At 28.8% G+C, this 14,604-nt stretch overlaps 1 protein-coding gene across 2 annotated transcripts in view; it reads right to left on the reverse strand.

Moving 5' to 3' along the window:
- LOC123268222 (LIM domain only protein 3-like) overlaps positions 1–14,604 on the reverse strand; it is a 156,573-nt gene that overhangs the window by 81,421 nt on the left and 60,548 nt on the right. The window contains exon 3 of one of the 2 annotated variants that reach the window (XM_044733152.1): positions 12,376–12,571. The gene's annotated coding sequence lies outside the window, so the exon portion shown is untranslated. Of the gene's footprint in view, positions 1–2,036; positions 2,277–12,375; positions 12,572–14,604 lie in introns of those variants that run through there. The other variant, XM_044733153.1, reaches the window with a different exon arrangement.

Consider the following 14,604-nt stretch of genomic DNA (forward strand, 5'->3'; position numbering starts at 1 on the left):
GAATGCGCTCTTTCCTCCCACTCCCACCCCCACCCCCACCCCCTCACTCCACTCAATACCTAGTAATATAATGTACGTGAAGCAACTTAAGGATAAGAGGATAAATTCAGAGGCGGAAGAGGGTTAGAGGTGCCTGCCCAACCGGGACAGGCCCAACCAATTTCAACTTCCATTACACCCCCTCACACTCTTTCCAACTTTGCTTTTAAAACATCATCCTTTCTTTTATTCAAGCTCAATGTTGTGTTTTTAAATTCCCTGTTTGGAAATTAATTAGTTTTAAAGAGAGAAACAAAGTTTTTTAAAGATAACTTTTAAAATGTTCGTCTAATTGACACAAAACCCTGTATACACTTTTTGAACTTTAAAAACTGCGTCGAATGATGCCAAAAAAATCAAAATTGAACCAAGGGTTCAAAATATATTACAGTTTAAATGTTTTTAAAATTTGGCTGTTTTTAACAATTTTAAAATTATTGAACTTAAAAATAAACTAGATAAATTTTTGAGCTTTCATAATATTTTTTAGTTGAAATTCAGACCACGTGTCTATTAATTTTTTAATTTTGGAGTACGAAAATTTGAATAATTTCATGAGTAATGCAAATAAATATCTAAATAAATTAGATTAAATTAAATAGAGTGTAAATTTTACGCAAAATTTTAAAAATAAATTAAGAAATTGATTACTTCAATTTTAATTTAAAAAAAAAAATTAATTTTTAAGACAGTTAGTTTGTGAAAAAAAAAAAAAAAAAAAAAAAAAACAATATAAAGAATTTTGTTGAGCAAAAAACAGTTTAAATATTTTCAAAATTTTTGAACTTTTGAGGAATTTAAAAATAAACTAGATAAATTTTTGAGCTTTCAGATTTTTTTTTAGTTCACTGATAGAAGGATTTATTTGTATTAAATGATATTTGTTATTATTTAACAAATCATTTCTTAGAGACCACTTTTAAACAAATATTTCTTAGTATTTAAAATTATTTGTTTGTATTTAATAAATCTGATATTTATTTATTAAATTAATTAATAAATCTTTTTAAATACTAAGAAATATTTAAGGACTAAAAAATAGCTTCTATTAAATGATTTGTTAAATATTAATAAATATTTTTAACTATAAACAAATCCTTCTGTGTTGAAATTCAGACCACGTGTCTATTAATTTTTGAATTTTGGAGTGCGAAAATTCGAGTAATACAAATAAATACCTGATTAAATAAAATAAATAAAATTTAAATAATGTGTAAATTTTTTGTCTTTTTAAAAATTGATTTTTTACCAAAGACTGATATCTAATATTTTAATAATAATAATAATTATAGCTTGTAAGGAAAAATGTTTATAATATTTAAAAAATATTTAAAAATAATTTAATGCTTTGTAAAGCACATAAATGTGATACAAAAAACTCTTATCTAATGTGTAAATTTTACGCAAAATTTTAAAATTTAATTAAAAAGATTACTTCAATTTTAATTTAAAAAAAACTGATTTTTAAGACAGTTAGTTTGTAAAAAAAAAAAAAAAAAATATACAGAATTTTGTTGAGCTTTTAACTTTCTCAGGCGATTTTCCTCGAAAAATCTGATATCTAGGATCGCATCCTACAGCGTCATAAGAAACGGTCTTGAGCTTGGGCTACTGCACACATATACAGACATACAGATATATACATATACGCAGATAGACATCCAAGCTCGTAAAATGTTGCTTTTTAATTTGGAAGACGGCTGTGTGAGGTTGGAGCCCCACTCGCGCTCGCCCGTTTGTTGTTGTAGCTTTTGAGTTAATATACGAGTTTAATTTTGAAATTTCATTTAAACACTTTTATATATTAAAATTTTATCCTCTATTTATTTTCATTATCATCCCAACTTTAATTTACTTTGTCGGTTATTCTCTCAAGCGCAATTAATAATTTCTTATAAAACAAAAAAAAAGAGATAAAATTAAATAAAATATAAAGTCTAATTGATGACAAAAATTTCTCAAGGCTGGCGATAAATTGGTTCTTATAATTAACTTACCAAAGATATAACATAATCCGTGACACATTTGACACTAGCACGTCACTGATCACTAATTTATGGTATCAATTATCAATTGACTTTATCGATTTATCCGACAAGCACTATCGCGGATTATTATTTATTTTGTTAAATAATATTAGTAGTTTTTGACGGTTTGAAGAAAACGTGGTGTAAAAAACACAAACTGAGGGATAAATTTGTTATAAACCTCGCGCGCGGCTGTCTGACTCGGAATGAACGTATCCACTAGGAGAATTGACTTGATAGTAAACCGCGCATGCGTTGAGGACGCGTGTCCGGTGATAACAATTACGGGTGTTCACTACTCATTTTCTTCTATTTCTTTTTATTTATTTATTTATTACTTACTGCTCGCGCTTTTTGCACTATTTACGGCAATAAATGTTTGTGTTTTTATTTAGGGGGAAAATCACTTAATCAAATCGTGAGTAGAAGTGTAAAAAGGAAAAGTCTTTTTTTAATTACTTATCAAGTTTTAAGTTCTAATATTTAAATGAAAAATTTGTTATTTATAAAAAAAATAAGTACACAGAAAATAAGGTTCACTGGAGCCAAGAAAATATTTTTCTTCCTAATTATTTTCTTGAGAAAAAAAAATTTTTTTTTGACAAGAAATTTCACTTATTCCAACAAAATTAATACTCTTGCTTTAAAAAATACGTATCTTGATCCAAGAAAATTTATTTAAGTCAAGAAAATCTTGTTGTTTTGAGAAAATTCAGCCTCGAAGCTCCGAAAAAATTAGTTCTTGATAGAAGTAAATTTTCTTGTCTTGAGAAAATTTCTCTCTTGCTCCAAAAAATTAAATATAAAGATAGAAGTAAATTTTCATTAATATTTTTATTGATTAACATGTCAAATGGCAAGATCAAATAATATTTCATCATTTTTTTTCATTCAATATGTATAATTGCGCGCTAAAATAATATAAAATGGGTATCAAATATTCAAGAGAAAAATTTTCTTGAGGAGAGAAAATTTTTTTCTCAGCTGAAGTAGGTGGCGCTGCTCCCCTAAAGTATCTAAAAATCTAGATCAAATATAAAAATTTTTTGTATCAAGTATTTATGATAATTTGAATTTAAAAAAAATTACTTCCACCAAGAATAGAATTTCAAGAAAAATTTTTACTTCGGCCAACACAACTTTGGTCTTCCTTCAGGCACCCGAAAATTTTGTTGAGCCAACAATTTTGTTCTCCAGTCAAGAAATTTTTCTTTCTGTGTATAATTTTCTTAAATCTTCAATATTTTAGTCAGACTTATTAATAATAACTTTTGAAATTCACAGAGAAGTTCTATAACTTTGTTTTAAACTTGGAATTCAAATTGTGGGGAATATTTTTAATATATTTAACGCATAATTTTGAATTGAAACTGAAAATTAAAAATTCAAGATTTTAAAAAATATTAATTTTATTAATATTAATTATTAATTAAAAAAAATCACTAATGAAATTAATTATTTGAAATATTAACTCAAAATAATTAAGTTCATTTATGTCATTAAATTTATTCAGTTGAAATGAAACTTTCATAAGCGATAAAAGGAAAAGAAAGTATTAAAATTCGTTGTTACTGTATACTTGATATTTTTTTAATTCCGTGAAGTAAAAACACATTTAATTAATGAATTTAATTTAGACGAATCCGTATGAATGTATATAAAGGAGGCAGTAATCATTAAATTAAAATTATGGAGCTTGGTGGACAAACAGTGTCTTGATTTTAATTAATTTAATTGAATTGGAAGTAATTCTGAAGAGTGGAACTTTTTTTAGTTATTTACTTTATTTAACTTTTCGGAAAGAGTGAAGAGTCAGTTACTCTTCCAAGATTGATCGGAAGGACTGACGTACACTCCCCGAGGAAAAAGGAGAGCCTTACTCTGAGGGAGGAAAGGGGTCGAGAAAATCCAGATAGAAATGGAGGAGCTGAGCCAAGAGGAAGGAAATGGTGAGATGGCCATCTCCCATGGTACAATTAGCTAAAACCTGGATGGCTAAAACCTCAGCTGGACTCTAGACCACGCTATCTCCATTTACCACAGAACTACCCGTCGTAAAACACCAGAGGTTTATTGTAAGAATCCTGAATTACTCAAGATTTAGATTACCTCTCCTTCTAATAAATAAAATTTTTTACAACTTTAACCATTACTTTTATTTTGTTCAACTGATATTTGCTATCTTATCAATTTTTGCCGTTTTTAAGTTATTAACAATATGAAATTAATATTTTATTGGATAAATACTGTCAAAATTAATTTTTTCTCTACAAAACAATAGTAAGTACAAAAAGACAAGAGTGTTGTCCGAAGACTTCCGATACTATAAATATCTAATTTAAGTTTTCATGTCAATCATAATTTAAGTACATTTCATTTTAAATACTACAAAAAATGATATTTTGTACTATAAACAAAAATAAAATTATAACTAGCAACCTTGCAGTCACTATGTGACTGCCGTGACTTGTGTACTATAAATAAATACAATTTTGCTTCATTAAATAATGACTTTCGTTAAATTGCACTGTACTTTTTTAAGTATTGACATTTTTAAAGAAATAAGCTCATCCCGATGTAATACCCATCAAGAGCTTTCATTTGAGTACCCACATGCATTTTTGATATATTTTTCATATATACATATATTTTCGTCCTAGGCGGACGTATGGGGGTTTTTACGCGCAGACGACACTCAATTTGTAAATAATACGCGTACGCGCCAGTATCTACTAGGCTGTATAGAACTTTATACAGTCGAGGACAATGTCACGCAAGCGTCACCAATCGCTATACAGCCGAGTAGCTTACGTTTCAACTGTCATTTTAAATTAAAAAGCGCACCTTTGACTAACTTCAAGACTTTCATGTATTTTTATTAAGAGGATTAGAGGGTTATGGCGTCGTACGCTATTTATTTATAAATTGAGTATCCCCTGCACGTAAGAACCCGCATACGTCCGCTATAGGACGCAAAATTTTTTAAGCACCATGGGCAAGCCACGCGTAAATACGGTCTCGGCGACAATTATTTGCAGCAGGGATATAAAGCCTCGGCCCTATCGGGCCTCAGCCTTATACTATCCCTGCTGAATAGTATATTACACACCTAGGGAAGTAAAGTAAGAAATGTCTCAGATCACATGTAATTGTTGGCCGAGGCGAAGCCGAGGTCAACAAACATGTGATCTGAGGCTTTCTTATTTACTTCCCGAGGAGTGTATACTATTTTTTTTGCCCTCCGGGCGGAAAGTGGCAACTTTCGTCCCGCTGCGCTAAACTAAGTTGCCGCTTTCCGCCTTCGTCGGACAAAAAAATAGTATTCTGCCCTCCAGGCGGAAAGTGGCAACTTTCGGCCCGCTGCGCTAAACGAAATTGCCGCTTTCCGCCTCTGTCGGACAGAAAAATAGTATACAAACCTATGGCAGGAAAATAATAAATATCTCAGATCACATATATGTCGACCTCGGCTTCGCCTCGGGCAACATATATGTGTTCTGAGACATTTCTCATTTTCTTGCCACAGGTGTGTAATATACTATTTCTCACCTCCGGGCGGAAAGCGTCAATTTTCCTCCCGCTGCGCTAAACGAAAATGCCGCTTTCCGCCTCCGTCGAGGAGAAAAATAGTATACACACCACGGGCAGTAAATAAGAAAGCCTCAGATCACATGTTTATTGACCTCGGCTTCGCCTCGGACAACAATTACATGTGATCTGAGACATTTCTTATTTTACTGCCCTAGATGTGTAATATACTATATCACCTCGACCGTATTGGCGCGTGGCTCGCCCAAGGTACATAAATAACTAATATAAATATACAAAATATATGAAGAATTGATGTGGGTACTCAAATGAAAGGTCTCGATGAGAGTAATGCCGGAATGAGCGTATATCTGTAAAAATGTCAATAGTTCACGAGATACAAGGTAATTTCTTAACTATTGACGCTTTTATAGATATAAGCCCATCCCGATGTTATACTCATCAAGAGCTTTCATTTGAATACCCACATGCATTTTTGATATATTTTTCATATATACATTTATATATACATAATATAATATATATATAAATGTATAAAATATATGAAAAATTGATGTGGGTACTCAAATGAAAGGTCTTGATGAGTGTAACATCGGGATGAGCTTATATCTTTAAAAATGTCTATAATTCACAAGATATAAGTTAATTTCTTCATTATTGATATTTTTAAAGATGTAAGCTCATCCCGATGTTACACTCATCAAGAGCTTTCATTTGAGTACCCACATGCATTTTTGATATATTTTTCATATATACATATATAAAATATATATAAATATATGAAAAATTGATGGGGGTACTCAAATGAAAGATCTTGATGAGTGTAATACAAGGATGAGCTTATATCTTCAAAAATGTCAATAGTTCACGAGATACAAGGTCATTTCTTAGTTATATATCCAGAGATAGAGCATTTTCGATTGCAGCCTAAATATATTCTCATAAATTGACTATTCGTGAGAATGATATAAAACAATGAAAAGGCACAACTCCAGGCCGACTTTTCCGACGGTACCAAATTTAACCATAAAAACCCATTTTATCATATAAATACACAGACTACAAATTTTTGCTTATTCTTTTAGTAATATAGATTAAGGCTTATATTCAATATTGAAAAAAAAATGAAATTGATTAATTGAAAAACTTTTGGTTTAAATAAATTTCAATTGATTTAAAAATTTTTCAATTTAATTCAAGACAATAGAACTCTTCAAAATTCGTTTCAAGGTTCAAGAATTCGTTTTTTTAATCAAATTTATTTTTTTTTAATCATTTAATAAAATATAATTTTTGTCTATTTTAACAAAATTAAAATTTATAGTCAATAATTACAGTATTATTTCTCTATTAAAATGATTAATGACCTCAAAAATAAACATAAATTGTGTATAGTTTAATTAACCCCACCCCCATTACCCTACCTAACTTTAAATGTTTAATTTTATTTTAGTCACAATAACACTCCTTAAAAATGATTAAAATCTAAACTTATCAATAATTTTATTTGCTACACTTAACTAAACACTAAAAATTATAAGTGTAATTTATTTTACGTCACAATTTTAATCAAACTAAATAGATCGTAGATAAATTTTGTCGATAATGAAAGAATAATAAATAGATAAATCTTCAAATGATATAACTGAGAGCATAAAGATATAAAAATAAATCGATTAATGGTGGTTGTATTCACGTTAAGGAAAACATCAGGCCTAAAGAGTAAGCTTCGCCATGGCTCAGTGACTTATCAGCTCCTTTTAATCGCCCACGTAATTGAACTGTCGTTCAAACAGTTAATCGTCGGCTCAGAACCTTCATGCATAACTTAATGAGACTACGCCACCGCTAATGCTTTTTATTTATTCAACGTAATAAACAACAATTATAAATAATAAATACTGATAAATTTACTCGTTATTTATTGCCTTCTGTACACACTGATAATATAGAGTTGACCATTAATAACCGGCATCCGTTCATGCATTACATGTTTTCAATTCTTATCATTTTTTTTACTTATATCTATGAATTAATTTTTTTTTTTCAATATTACTGTAAAAAATAACAATAAATTTTAATTAGCTGAAAAAAATTTCATATGCTAAATTACTAATTAATACTTTAAATTATTTATCTCAAATTTGAGTTTGTAAATATTAATTATCCTTTTTTTTTTTTTAAATTTGACTAAAAATATTAAACTAAATTTTTATAAAAATTATTTTTTTAAATATTGTTGATAAATGAACAAACTTGACTTAAAAAGAAAAAATAATAAATTATTAATACTATTACGTCTAATTAAAAAAAAAAAAAAATTATTATTTTAATGTTACTGAAATTTACTTTTATGGGGCAATTTTTAGAATTATTTTAAAAATATATTATTATAAATAAAATTTGTCAAAAAATGCAATTTGTAGAAATTAATAAAAGAATATTAATGCATTTTTTTTTAAATATTACAATTGAGTTTTTTAAAAATTTTTATTCAATAAAAAAATAAAAAATGCTTTATAAAAGATATAAATAAAATCTTCGGAGTGAATTTAAATTTCACAATTTTTTTACAGTATATTTATTATTGATTGACAAATTATATACAATTAATTAATTTGAATTTAATAATCACGAAAATAAAAGACTAGCTGGAAAATAAAAATAAAAATAATAAATATAAATATTATATTTTATATTATATAAAAAGAAATAAATGAGAATAGAACGTCGATTGTCCCAGTAAAAGCATCACAGAGTAGTTTAGAACCGCGGAGCCGAGTAGTTGCGTGGGATGGAAATTAATTCATTACTCTAATGCGTCGAGCGAGAAAGAGGGGTTGGGAAGGGATAAAAAGAGAAAATGACCAAGAAGTGAAGTGAAGTGTCAAGTGGAGAGTGGAGAGTTGGTATTGCGAATTGCGAAATGGAGTACTATACAGTATAAACTCTACAGAGTACCATACCGAGTATCTGTGGAGGACTGAAACCCCAGAGCCACAGTTTCCATTCGCCGTGCAATGCTAAGTACAGCCAGTGTCGGCATTGCAAGAGAAAGAGTAGAATATAACGCGAAAGATGGATCTCTCGTTTTCATTTAGAAAATTAACAGTCCCCATTATGCCAACCCCACTCCACTTTTTACCATTTCTCTTTATCCGCGCTCGCGATGCTTTTACTTTTTCTGAGTCTGATACCTGCTCAATCGCTAATTTTTTTCTTTCCCAAGTTTGAATTTGGTCGGGATTATTAGTATTTAGTTACACTGCAAAAAATTACTACTAGTATTGTTGATCCAAAAAAATTATTTTTTGGAGAACTGGTTATTGCTATTTTAATAGAAAATTGTCTTGCAAGAGAAAAAATTACACATTGAATTGTTACACAGAAAGAAAAATTTCTTGACTTTATTTTTTTTTACCAATAATTTTAATTTAAAGCAGAAATTTTGAATTATCACAATTTTTTTTAGTGAATTAATAATTGTTTAATATTATCAATAAAGAAATTTGAAATTACGAAAAAAAATGAATATTCAATCAGAAAAAAATTAATTGATTGAAAAAATATATTTTTACACAGAAAGAAAAATTTCTTGATTGGAGAACAAAATTCTTGGCTCAAGAAAATTTTCGGACGCCTGAAGGAAGACTGAAGTTGTGTTGCCCGAAGTAAAAGTTTTTCTTGAAATTCTATTCTTGGTGCAAGTAATTTTTTCTTAATTCAAATTATCATAAATACTTGATACAATAAATTTTTATATTTGATCAAGATTTTTAGATACTTTGGGGAAGTAGCGCCACCTAATTCAGCTGAGAAAAAAATTTTCTCACCTTGAGAAAATTTTTCTCGAGAATATTTGATACCCATTTTAATTATTTTAGCGTGCAATTATACATATTGAATGAAAAAAAATGATGAAATATTATTTGATCTTCCCATTTGACATGTTAATCAATAAAAATATTAATGAAAATTTACTTCTATCTTTATATTTAATTTTTTGGAGCAAGAGAGAAATTTTCTCAAAACAAGAAAATTTACTTCTATCAAGAACTAAATTTTTTGGAGCTTCGAGGCTGAATTTTCTCAAAACGACAAGATTTTCTTGACTTAAATAAATTTTCTCGTATTAATATACGTTTTTCTCAAAGTAAAAGAATTAATTTTGTTGGATTAAGTGAAATTTCTTGGGTCAAAAAAAATTTTTTTTCGCTCAAGAAAATATTTAGAAAGAAAAATATTTTCTCGGCTCAAGTGAACCTTTTTTTCTGTGTAGAAAATTTGATTAAGATATAGAAAATATATTTACAATAAAATTTGTAATGAAAAAAAAAAATTAAAAAATGTAACAATATCAAAAAAAGTGGGTTTAAAAATTTTATTTTCTTACTTGAGACTTATTTTTAACAACTATTAAATAAATGATAAATTTTTCTTCATTTTATCTGAGAATAAATTTTCGCTTTTATTGAAAATAATTAATGAATAAAAAAAAGACTGCTTATATACATGAAACTATTTGATTAAAATCGCGAATCTCGATAAAATATCAGTAAACGAAATTCAATGGAACCCGAGAGCAATCAGATTAAATTTTCCCGAAACAAAACGTATAAAGACCTTTTAATAAATAAATGAATTTGTTGATGAATACCCAGTATAAAAGTAAAATGTGTTTGTAGCAAACTTTAGCCAGTCGTAATACAAGAGCCGGTGTCTTACAAGAGCCCACCACCCACCCTAGGCTCCAATGTAATTTTCTGAATGACTGCGTAATTAAAACTCTAATTTCCTGCACTTAATTGACCGGAGTCTTGGTTCTCTACTCCAGTGTGCCTTTGCACGGCTTTTGCCCTCGCTCCCTCTTTTTTCCACTTTCTTTTACCGCCCCGTCCTCCTTCTGCTACCCCCTTATTCTTTCTTCTTTCGTTCCTTCTTTATTTTATTATTTTTATTATAATTTATAATCATTATTATTATTTCTTCCACATCAACACCCGCGAGTTCTTAACAGCTTTCTTTCCAAAATTAAACTTGCTCACACTGTTGTTTTAGCTCTAAAAATTTAACTAAATATTTACTCATTTATTTACATCCAATTCTTTTTAGAGATTAAATCAATTAATGAACAAATTTTAAAAGAAAGAAAAAATTATAAATTTGGTAAATTGAAACTGAATAAACAACTATTTTTTATTTTGATAAAAAGCCATACTATGAATTTTCATACAAGTAATTATAGCTTGATGATAAGAACTTGAAAAAATAATTAAATTTATTATTAAATCAAAGAAAACTAAATTAAATAAAAAATTTAGAGTAAATAATTGAAATAAAAATTTAACATAAATTAGTCATTTTTTTAAGTAGCAGTTTTTGATGAATCATTATAATTTTTTTTTTTTTAAATACTAAAAATTACCTTATAAAAATTAATTTCAATATTAATAAAATAATTAATTTATTCAACTAAGCTTAGAAATGTGAATAATTTACTAGCAATCATGCAGTCACTATGTGACTGCCGTGAATTCTGAACTATAAATAAATAACATTTTACTTTATTAAATAATGACTTGTTAAATTGCACTGTAATTTCCTCAAATGTTGACGTTTTTAAAAATATAAGCTCATATCGATGATACACTCATCAAGAGCTTTCACTTGAGTACCCACATGCATTTTTGATATATTTTTCAAATAAAGATATATATATAATATATAAATATATGAAAAATTGATGTAGGTACTTAAATGAAAGGTCTTAAAGAGTGTAACACCGAGATGAGCTTATATCCTTAAAAACGTTAATATTTAAGAAAGTACAGTGCAATTTAATAATATATGAGATACATAATTAAGAAATGACTTTGTATCTCGTGAACTATTGACATTTTCAAAGATATAAGCTCATCCTGATATTACACTCATCAAGAGCTTTCATTTGAGTACCCACATGCATTTTTGATATATTTCTCATATATACATATATATAATATATATAAATATATGAAAAATTGATGTGGGTACTCAAATGAAAGGTCTTGATGAGTGTAATATTGGGATGAGCTTATATCTTTAAAAATGTCAATAGTTTACAAGATACAAGGTCATTTCTTAATTATGTATCTAGAGATAGAGCATTTTCGAATTTAGCCTAAATACTTATCATCATAAATTGACTAATGGTGAGAATGATATGAAACCATGAAAAGGCACAACTTCAGGTTAAGACTTTTTTAACAATACTAAATTTAACCAAAAAAAAACCCATTTTATCATACAATCACATTGGCCACAAAATCAAATTCAATTTTTCCAGAGTAATAATGTAAAATAGTAGTTATTAACATAAAAATAGTAACAAATATTCAACATAGTATCATTGACGATTTTATTTAAGACTGAGAAGTCAGTTCTAAATAAATTTAAAAGTTGGAGGAAAAAATTACACGAGCAAGTCGCGAGTTTAAAGGGGATGAGAGCGCGTTAGGGGGCTGGGAGGAGCTTTCGGATAATTACGAGTGTCCAACGGGCGTTGGTACGAAGGCAATTATAATTGCTGGCTCCTTTCGCAATTACAAGTTTCCACGATGTGAAGTAGGAAGCAAAGCGGGTAAGAGGGTAGCACCCGCTGAGGGATGCGGAAAAGAGTAAGAGCGAGCGAGTGAGGGAGCCAGACATGTGAAGGGGGTGACCGGTAAAGGTTGCAGTTCTGGATACTGGCCGAGCACAACATATATAATCGTAAACTCACCCTTCTGCTCCTTACTCCTTACTCCTTGCTCGGTGGTTCATACTCCATACTCTTCACTCCTTGCACCTCGACCCTCGTCTGCCGGGCTCCAAGAAGGCGCCCACCTTGTAGTGGAAAACGTTAATTGGGGTGACCTGCTAGGAAACTTGTTACCGCGGTAGAAGCGATATTCTCCTGGCAACTGGCTCTTCAAGTTCTGATAACATACAACACACAGATTTATTATGAGGATTTATTTAATTATTCTCAAGATAGATTGGTCAAGGCTGACGTTAATTTACATTGACAAAATATTACTTGTTTTAAGAAAAATACTAGCAACCTTACAGTCACTGTGAGTGCCGTGACTTGTGAACTATAAATAAATAAAATTTTGCTTTTTTAAATAATGACTTTTGTTACATTGCACTGTGCTTTCTTAAATATTGACGTTTTTAAAGATATAAGCTCATCCCAATGTTATACTCATCAAGAGCTTTCATTTGAGTACCCACATGCATTTTCATATATTTTTCATATATAAATATATATAATATACATGAATATATGAAAAATTGATGTGGGTACGCAAATGAAAGGTCTCAATAAGTGTAATGTCGGGGTGAGCTTATATCTTTATAAATGTCAATAGTTCACAAGATATTTGTTAAATTGCACTGTACTTTCTTAACTATTGACATTTTTAAAGATATAAGCTCATTCTGATGTTACACTCATCAAAACCTTTCATTTGAGTACCCACATCATTTTTTCATATATTTTATATATTTATATATATGTATATATAAAAATATATTAAAATGCATGTGGGTACTCAAATGAAAGGTATCGATGAGTGTAACATTGGGATGAGCTTATATCTTTAAAAATATCAATACTTCACAAGATACAAGGTCATTTCTTAATTATTGACATTTCTAAAGATATAAGCTCATCCCCATGTTACACTCATCAAGAGATTTTATTTGAGTACCTACATGCATTTTGATATATTTTTCATATATACATATATATATAATATATAAAAAAATGATGTGGGTACTCAAATGAAAGGTCTTGATGAGTGTAACATCAGAATGAGCTTATATCTTTAAAAATGTCAATATTTCACAAGATACAAGATTATATCTTAATTATGTATCTAGAAACAGAGAATTTTTGAATGCAGCCTTAATATTTATCATAAAAAATTGAATATCGGCAAGAATGATATGAAACCTTGAAAAGACACAAATTCAAGTCAAAACCTTTGCAATGACACTAAATTTAATTAAAAAATCCGATTTTATCATATGAGTATTCCGGACACAAAATTTTTCTTATTCTCTTAATAATACAGATTACGTTTCTTTCGAGTTATTTTGAATGATAAAATTTGTTCTTGAACCCAGAATACGAAATTTTTCAATAATGTTATACTCATAAATGAGAAAGAAAAATCTATCAATTTTTAAATAAATTTCGATTCCAGCTAAAAATGCTAGCTCACTAAAAAAAAAAAAAAAAATAATAATAATAAAATTTGAGTTTTCTTAAAGGAATAAAATAGCCTACAACTTGTTGAAAATATTTCCAAGTGCTGAATCATTTATATTTTCATTGATAGTGAGTGCAAAGAAGTGGAATCGTGAGTTAAGAAATGAATAAAAAAGAAAAAAAAAAGGCAGAGTACGAAAAAGGAGAGAAAGAAAAACAACTTGAGAAAAGTAAAGTTAAGTAAAAGCAGAATAAAAGCGTATAGACGTATAAATGTATAGATGTATATATGTATAGAACGGCGTAAGGGATGGAAATGGATGTTACTTAGACTTGAAGAGAGGAATACCTCTCACTTTTATCCCTTACCCTCAGCAACTTATTCTCGCCGACATTCCCAGGCAGAGCAAAGTAAAGTACACGCGAAAGTCACACTCGAGCCTCCAGGGTATCCACGCACGCGTTCTTTATATTTTCTCTTTTTATTCCATACTCTTACTCTTACTCTTGCTCTTACTTTTACTCTATTCTATCCCCATACCCATTTATTATACACATCCACTCATACATTTTTATATTTTTATCATTTACTATTTTATACATTTTCGAGGATTGCACTTTAATCATTAGAAGTATAATACCTCTCATGTTTTCCCTAAAGAAGACAATTTTTTGGACGTATTTTTTATTTATTCAAAATTTTTTGGACTTTCTAGAAATTATGAGGATGAAAATTTACTGCCAGACAATCCA

This window comes from Cotesia glomerata, linkage group LG6, assembly GCF_020080835.1.
Source record: "Cotesia glomerata isolate CgM1 linkage group LG6, MPM_Cglom_v2.3, whole genome shotgun sequence".
Taxonomy (NCBI): domain Eukaryota; kingdom Metazoa; phylum Arthropoda; class Insecta; order Hymenoptera; family Braconidae; genus Cotesia; species Cotesia glomerata.